The sequence below is a fragment of the Schistocerca serialis genome, chromosome 10, assembly GCF_023864345.2.
Source record: "Schistocerca serialis cubense isolate TAMUIC-IGC-003099 chromosome 10, iqSchSeri2.2, whole genome shotgun sequence".
Taxonomy (NCBI): Eukaryota; Metazoa; Arthropoda; class Insecta; order Orthoptera; family Acrididae; genus Schistocerca; species Schistocerca serialis.
In genome coordinates this window covers 56713369-56721625 of record NC_064647.1, presented here as the reverse complement: position 1 = coordinate 56721625, position 8257 = coordinate 56713369, and the positions used below count along the sequence as shown (strand labels likewise).

The 8257-nt window shown below is 44.7% G+C and overlaps 1 non-coding gene across 1 annotated transcript; it reads right to left on the bottom strand.

Annotated features, from left to right (window-relative positions):
• Positions 1–245: 245 nt before the first annotated feature.
• Positions 246–318, bottom strand: Trnaf-gaa (transfer RNA phenylalanine (anticodon GAA)). Its single transcript has one exon. It is a non-coding gene; the product is annotated as a tRNA-Phe (tRNA).
• Between the last annotated feature and the right edge of the window lie 7939 nt (positions 319–8257).

Here is an 8257-nt window from a genome sequence, read left to right as displayed (position 1 = left end):
ATTTTGAAGTCTATGTACACCGGAACTTCATGAAACTATACGAGCTGAAGCAGGAACAGTCCACACTTCCCAACAAATTCCGCATTTTTTGAACCTAAATTGGCCGAGAAACAAAATGTGTTGCTTAGCTTGGTGAAAGCCCTTCGTAATTATTTCTGAATAACTGGGTTTCTTTCCTGCTTTTGCAACTCTTCTGCATCATAAACGGAATGCTTTGAGACAAGAGGTTACGGAGAAAAAACGTATGCCGAAACCTGGGATCGAACCAGGGACCTTTAGATCTTCAGTCTAACGCTCTCCCAACTGAGCTATTTCGGCTGATACGAAGTTTTCTCACGGTGGAGTTCACACTGGTGGATTCCTCGTCTAAGCAACCACCGCGGTAGTACTCCATCTCCAATTCCCTCTTTCCGCGCCCAAACGTGTTTGAGGCCACGCAAGGCGTCCCACGCCCGTGAAGTCACGTGTTTTCGCCTTGACGCTTAGATAACTCTGCGACTGCTTCCAATGATAACGCTGTAATGAAAGGCCGTGCTGCGTCGCACACTATCGTCGAATGCGTGGTCAATTTAGCCGCAACTGATGTTGAGTCGAAACCCGCAATCACTTCAGGGCTCACATTTCTCGTGCGAATCGCATATTGTTTCTTCTTCATTATGAGCAAATAACCGTATTTATATCTAATTAATTTATACATCATTAAAATGGAGATGTATGAAGTAGATCACAGGTCCGCGATTGATTTCAGTCCGTTTCGTGGTAGAAATTCTTGGGGCAGAGAGAGCGAGGCGCTCGCACTGTACTCTGCCCGGTACGCATTGTTATATTTCTGCCGACGCTCGGGTCGCAACGTGTGTACAACACTGGTTTCGAATTATGTGTACAGTCTGTAAACGTTTTACTCGATTCTCCAGTCACGTGTTTGAGTAGTTTCGGTCGTATCATGCAACGCCAATCACGCAATACAGATAAGTACAAATCACCATCAACAGTACAGAGAGGCTACCGAAGAGCAATATCCTGGAGAAGACAAACGAGTCTTCTGCCAGAGAAATACGTCGAAACACGACTCAACCCGCCCTTAACACGCTCAACGACGTTACAGGATAGCTGTATCAATACGATAGAATATGTAGGTGACATAGCAGTCGGTGGCTCCATCCACTAAGAGGTGACAAAGCAAATCAAAAGACCACTACACCACCGGACAAATTTCCACATAACATTAACACAGAGAATAGATGAGTTGGAAGATGAGCTTATATTTAATGCATACAAGAAAATGTACAAACAAAACCGACACACACTGAATTTCCCCCAACCGACGTACATCACGTGATTCAAATTCGCACACAAACCGGAATCGCGATCACGTGGAAAACCCTACGACACATGTGAATGTGAACAATACATCAAACCAGTCAAATTTGTCTCGGGAGGCTATCTCTACCGCGAACAAAAGAATCAAGGAATAGACATTTATATAGACTCTGAATCAATAGATGCTGAAACGCCGGCCGGAGTGGCCGAGCGGTTCTAGGGGCTTAGGTTGCAGGTTCGAATCGTGCCTCGGGCATGGATGTGTGTGATGTTAAGTTTAAGTAGTTCTAACTTCTAGCGGACTGATGACCTCAGATGTTAAGTCCCATAGTGCTCAGAGCCATTTGAACCATTTTTTATGCTGAAAGAATCAAAACCCTCAGCAATACCATGAACCAACGAACTCATGAGACTACACAATTTCCTCCCTGACGTAAGGGAGCGGTTGAGAATGAAACATATCGATCCTAGCTGCGGTATGGTACATTTCTTAACCGGACACGGACCTTATCCCACACACTTAAACCGCGTTGAGTCTGAGGCGGACACATACATGCACATGCGGGGAAGAAGGTTCCCCAGAACAAACTGTCTTCTTCTGCGGGCAGTACACGAACAATAGACATACACAACACTTAAGAATTCACAGAAGCAGAATACATGTATACACAGTTACACTCATGGCCATAAAATAAGGATAATGCTGACACATGGTGAAACAACGCTCTGGTGGGAGGTTTGCGGGTTTAAATCACCTCGGGGTATGAGCATGCGGTGCATTCCAGCTGCGGTCGGTACACGGTGGCGCTGGCAGCAGGCCGCATACGCGGAGGTGCGTTGGTGCATGTCAGAGTACGGAGCAGCGAGTAAGTGTGCAGACGTTTTCAGGCGTGCTAATGATGGCTGTGCGTTGAAAACGGCTCAAAGAACACACATTAACGACGTTATGAGGGCGACTCGAGGCTGGTCAAACACAGAAGGTCGTAGCACTGGCCCTCCGTGTGCCACAAAGTGTCATCTCAACGTTATGGCAACAATTCCAGCAGACAGGAAACGTGTCCAGGCGCTACAGTACGGGACGTCCACAGTGTACAACACCACAAGAAGACCGATATCTCACGATCAGTGCCCCCGCAGACGGCCACGGAGTACTGCAGGTAGCCTTGCTTGCGACCTTAAGGCAGTCACTGGAACAGTTGTCTCCAGACACACCGTCTCCAGACGAGTGAATAGACACTGTTTATTCGTCCGGAGACCTGAAAGGTGAATTCCACTGACCCCTCGTCACAGGAGAACCCGTAAAGCCTGGTGTCCAAAACACAGTAGATTGTCATTGGAACAGTGGTCCCAGGTTATGTTCACGGACGAGTCCAGGTATAGTCTGAACAGTGATTCTCGCCGGGTTTTCATCTGGCGTGAACCAGGAACCATAAACCGACCCCTTAATGTCCTTGAAAATGACCTGTATGGAGGTCGTTGTTTGACGGTGTGGGGTGGGATTATGATTGGTGCACGTACACCCCTGCATGTCTTTGACAGAGGAACTGTAACAGGTCAGGTGTATCGGGACGTCATTTTGCACCGGTATGTCTGCCTTTTCAGGGGTGCATTGATTCCCACCTTCCTCCTGATGGATGATAACGCATGCCGCCACCGAGCTGCCATCGTGGAGGAGTACCTTGAAACAGAAGATATCAGGCGAATGGAGTGGCCTGCCTATTCTTCAGACCTAAACGCCATCGAGCACGTCTGGGATGCTCTCGGTTGACGTATCACTGCATATCTTCGAACCCATGCGACACTTCGGGAGCTCTGACAGGCACTGGTGCAAGAATGGGAGGCTACACCCCAGCAGCTGCTCGACCACCTGATCCAGAGTACGCCAACCAGTTGTGCGGCCTGTGTACGTGGGCGTGGTGATTATATCCCATATTGGTGTCGGAGTACGTGCGCAGGAAACAGTGGGATTTTGTAGCATATGTGTTTCGGCACGGTTTTCTCAACTTATCACCAACACCGTGGACTTACAGATCTGTGTCGTGTGTGTTCCCTATGTGCCTGTGCTATTAGCGCCAGTTTTGTTTAGTGCCGCGTTGTGTGGCACCACATTCTGCAATTATCCTTAATTTATGAGCATGAGTGTATAAAAGAGAAAGAAGAATGGGCACAATTAAATGCATCCCGTAGAGTATTTCAGAAACGACACATGAAGAGTGCATGCGCACACAACATAACGGACATGCGTGTGCGCAAGGTAACAGCAGTCTCCAGAGGGTGGACAGGGTCACTCACTGTGACAGCGAAAAGAGTGACACTGAAGAGGAACAGGAGGAGGGAGATCAGGTGGAACAGGAAAACAAGCGTCAGGTGCTGGCGACCTAGCCACGAAAGCACCAACTGTCACACACGGATGAGCACAGTGTTAATGCATAGGATTAGCGATACCATTTCTCCACTACTAACCCAACATTTTTGCTGTGACTGGCGGTCAACAGCTCGAAGAAACCCTTCCGAGGTGTTCACCGCCAGTCACAATGTGCGGTGGCACTGACAAATGTCTCCGCTATCCTATTATCTTTTTACAGTCATCTTAAAACAACAAAATTTTATTTATATTTCAACCTTAAATTACTGCTATTTTTAAAAAGTACTATTCTTTGTCAAATGTTGTAGATAAAAACAAAACAAAAAACTGCAAAAAAGATGACAAACGAAAACTATAACATGTACGACGAGTTTTGAAACGTCAGGTAACAGGTCTTTATTTTGGCAATAAATAATTGAATAATGCCAACAACATAGGATATGTGTGAAGACCAATTCAGACTGGTCGCCACGGCACCCTTGCGTCAGAGTGACTTCACACCGCCCGCCACGTCAGTTCATGTGAACTCAATTCGCGTGTCTGTCCTGAGCTGTTATTTTGCCGGAATTGCCGCCATCGCAGGATTATTCTGAACTGCTGTTACGCGCGAAGTGCACATACACAAATCGGTAGCATATATACTGGGATGCTGCAGTTCACACCTGTACGAAAATGACATTTATCGGACTCTGGCGATTTGCAGCTTGCAAGGATAGCTCGTATATTAGAGAAGGAAGACAGAAGTGCGAAACAACGCAAGAAAATGACGTGGGTCCGCAACATGTCGTTACGTGGAACAGAAGGGAAATTTCACACGCTGCACGAGGAGCTCGACGAAGAGCACCCGATGTTTTATAAATGCTTTAGAAAGTCTAAACACCAATTTTTTCATTTGGTTCCTCAAATTACGCACAGAATTACTAAAACGAACACAGTGTTATGTTTAGTTGTCAGTCCAGTGCAAATTTCTGTGCAGTCGTCATATCTCCCTCAATATCTATCCCTTCAAGATTTATAGGTTTTCTTTATCTCTTGCACTTGATTGTTAATCATTCAAGTGCCTCATTTGAACTGAGATTACCTAGTTTTATTTATTTCCACTATGTTGCGTTACAATATTTTAGGTTTGTTTGTGTGTCTGGTGTAGTATAATGTGTGTGTTGCGTGATGATGATGGAAGGGAGAGAGTGATACCCGGTGGCAGCACACAGCCTCCTCCTTGTGAATAACACCAATGGGACCGCCAAGGTCAACGTTCCCATCCGACGATGCATTACCACCGACAGTGCCACATCCCCTCACATCGAGAGACAATGCCGAGAGGTTTGCAATTTAATCTACGCCATTGGTACAGAGGCTGGCGATCAGGAGCATTACGCCATCATCTCTCCTTCCAAGGCCGGTAAAATACCAGCAGTGGAATTTTTTTCCACCACTAGGATTCGAACCGGCTTACCCTCAAGTCGAGCGCCACCACACAGGCGTGTGTTAGCGAGGCGTTAGCAAGCAAAACCACATAAATATTGGGCACTGGTGCTCGTAGAACTGTTTCACACACATATTTAAACAAACAACTCTAATACATTACATGGCGTACGCTTAAAAAAATTGCCGTTGTTGAAGCGTCTGAAGGTTTCAATCTGTTTCTTTATCAAACATTACAATCGCCTGGCAACATACAAATAAATTCCACTTACTTATCATACTGATTGTACCGGCAGTACTTTTTCACTTCAAGTTGCAGCCATATTGCAATGCATTTCATTTTACAATATTAAACACGGCACCGATATGTATAAAGATCCACTTTATATATGTATTAGAGGGCAAATAATTTGGTAGCTTATGTCGTGCAGTTCAGACTACTGTCTCACTGCTTGAATTAATATGTCATCATTCATTATATTATAAAATTGAACGAAAGAAACAACGGAACAGAACAATTTACAACAAATATTAGAAATAATGAATAGGAGAGATTTAGAATGAAAACTTATATGAAACACGAAAAACACGACGGAACAAAGTACGCAGATTGAGCTGGGGGAGTGGGAACCACTTGACAACCGGTGAGCCGGCCGAAGTGGCAGTGCGGTTAAAGGCGCTGCAGTCTGGAACCGCAAGACCGCTACGGTCGCAGGTTCGAATCCTGCCTCGGGCATGGATGTTTGTGATGTCCTTAGGTTAGTTAGGTTTAACTAGTTCTAAGTTCTAGGGGACTAATGACCTCAGCAGTTGAGTCCCATAGTGCTCAGAGCTATTTGAACCATTTGAACCATTTGAACCATTTGACAACCGGTGATGACGTCAGCTGTCAAAACGTTCCTCCCCAAAATACCTTGACGGTGACGCGACGGCCTGTGTGAATGCCGCCATTTGAAATGCATTGCGAAATGTCGTGACGTGACGTGACGTCAGCTAGCTGGGCGTGACGTGACGGCCCGTGTGAACTGCCCTTAAACAGTTTGCCTACAACACACTTCTCCGTCTCTTCTGGAGTATATCTGCGCGGCGTGCTATCCGCATTAGACAGCGTTAAAGGAGAGCACCTCGATTTGTATTATCACGTAGTATGAGAGAGAGTGCCACGGATATAATAAGCGAATTGGGGTGGAAGTCATTAAAACAAAGGCGTTTTTCCTAGCGGCAGAATTTTCTCATTAAAATTCAGTTACCAACTTTCTGCTCCTACGAGTGGGCAAAATATTTTGTTTGCGCCCACCTACGTAGGGAGAAATGATCATCGTAATACAATACGAGAAATTAGAGCTGGCACGAAAAGATTTGAGTGTTCGTTTTTTGCGCGTGCTGTTCGAGAGTGTTGTTGTGTTGATGAGTCCCATACTTCTTTACAGAGCGTAGGGGAGCGACGCGGGAGACCCGCGCCGCCTTACTAGGCAAGGTCCTAGTGGAGGTGGTTTGCCGTTGCCTTCCTCCGACCGTAATGGGGATGAATGATGATGATGAAGACGACACAACAACACCCAGTCATCTCGAGGCAGGAAAAATTCCAAACCCCGCCGGGAATCGAACCCGTGACCCCGTGATCCGAAAGCGAGAACGCTACCGCCAGACCACGAACTGCGGACGTTCGAGAGTGTAACGGTACAAAAATACATTGACGGTGTTTCGGCGAGCCCTCTGCAGGCACTTAACTGCGAATTGCATACTAGTCACGTAGTTGTAGCGATGTGCATGTCCCTATCGTCTGCAATGGTAGAAATATCACACCGTAGTTAAGGAGCCCCCACATGCTCATTATTACTGTCAATACTTCAATATAATGAGCGTCTGAGAGCGAATATTGTATTACGAATACTAGAAACATTGACGAACGTGCTGATGCCGACCAAAATACTCCCAGTATTGCCAATACGTATTGTGTCGGTTTGACAATTCGCTATTCTGTTGTTTACATTTTTCCAGTTTGGCATCTGTGTAATACAGTCGGTATGTGCTAAGTTCAAACGATTCAGACTTTCAAACTTTTTAATAGGAACAAAGAAATGATGGCTTAACGTATTTACTTAAATTGTAAAGTGAGACCAATGCCCATGCAATCGGTCATCAAAAGTATTATTGAACAGGTATTTAACAGTCATTAAATTTAAAAAAAGTAATATAACACGTTTTTAAAACGAACTAAAAAGTATAAAACAATCTCTCCTAGCCTCATATAGATTCCTAACGTCCACACAGATAGTCCTGAAACTGTTTGCTTGCGAATTTTGATAAATATGAAAATACTTGTAGAATACTTTAAAATGAAAAACGTAGGGCGCACGCTATAGGTAGTATTAAGCAGGTGAACTGCTCGTGCATCAGTTATGTATTTCATGAGCCTCACGCTTTTCGTTTTTAATTCTAACAGTATTTCCATACCCATTAAAAACTCAAAAGCACAAATTTTCAAGACTATCTCTGTGGGGTTACGCATTTGTACCGGGCTTGGAGAAGTTATGTTATGATTTCTATTCTATTTAAAAAAGGTGTTATATTGAAAACTCCTTAATTTATATGTTTGTTTTCTGCTTTTTAGTCTTGTGTATGTTAAATTTTTGATGTTCTTAGGTTAGTTAGGTTTAAGTAGTTCTAAGTCTAGGGGACTGGTGACCTCAGATGTTAAGTCCCATAGTGCTCAGAGCCATCTGAACAAACCTTCTGCCTACTATTATCACACGAAAAGACTTCGAAGGAACAAATTACAGAAAATCGTGCTCACACGGGGACTTTTCAACCGTTATTACCACAAAACGTTCCCAAGGGGAACAGCAAAGGGGGTAGTAGCAATAGTACACAAAGTACCCTCCGCCACACAGCAGACACGAAAGCGAGTTAATATTGCACTGTGACCGAGTTATGAACTGTGCTGAAAGTTTCAAGTCTCTGGCTTGTCGGAGATTTAGTCTAGAATCCGTTGCAGAATGTGTACCGAACAAACAGACAAGAAAGCGACGTAATAAAAACTTGCTAAAAATGCTTGCTCATAGTGTTTGTCGATATTATCACACTAAAGTATAAAAACACTCGAATTACGTGCCTGTGGCCAAAGCTAGCAAAGTTGCTCCTAAT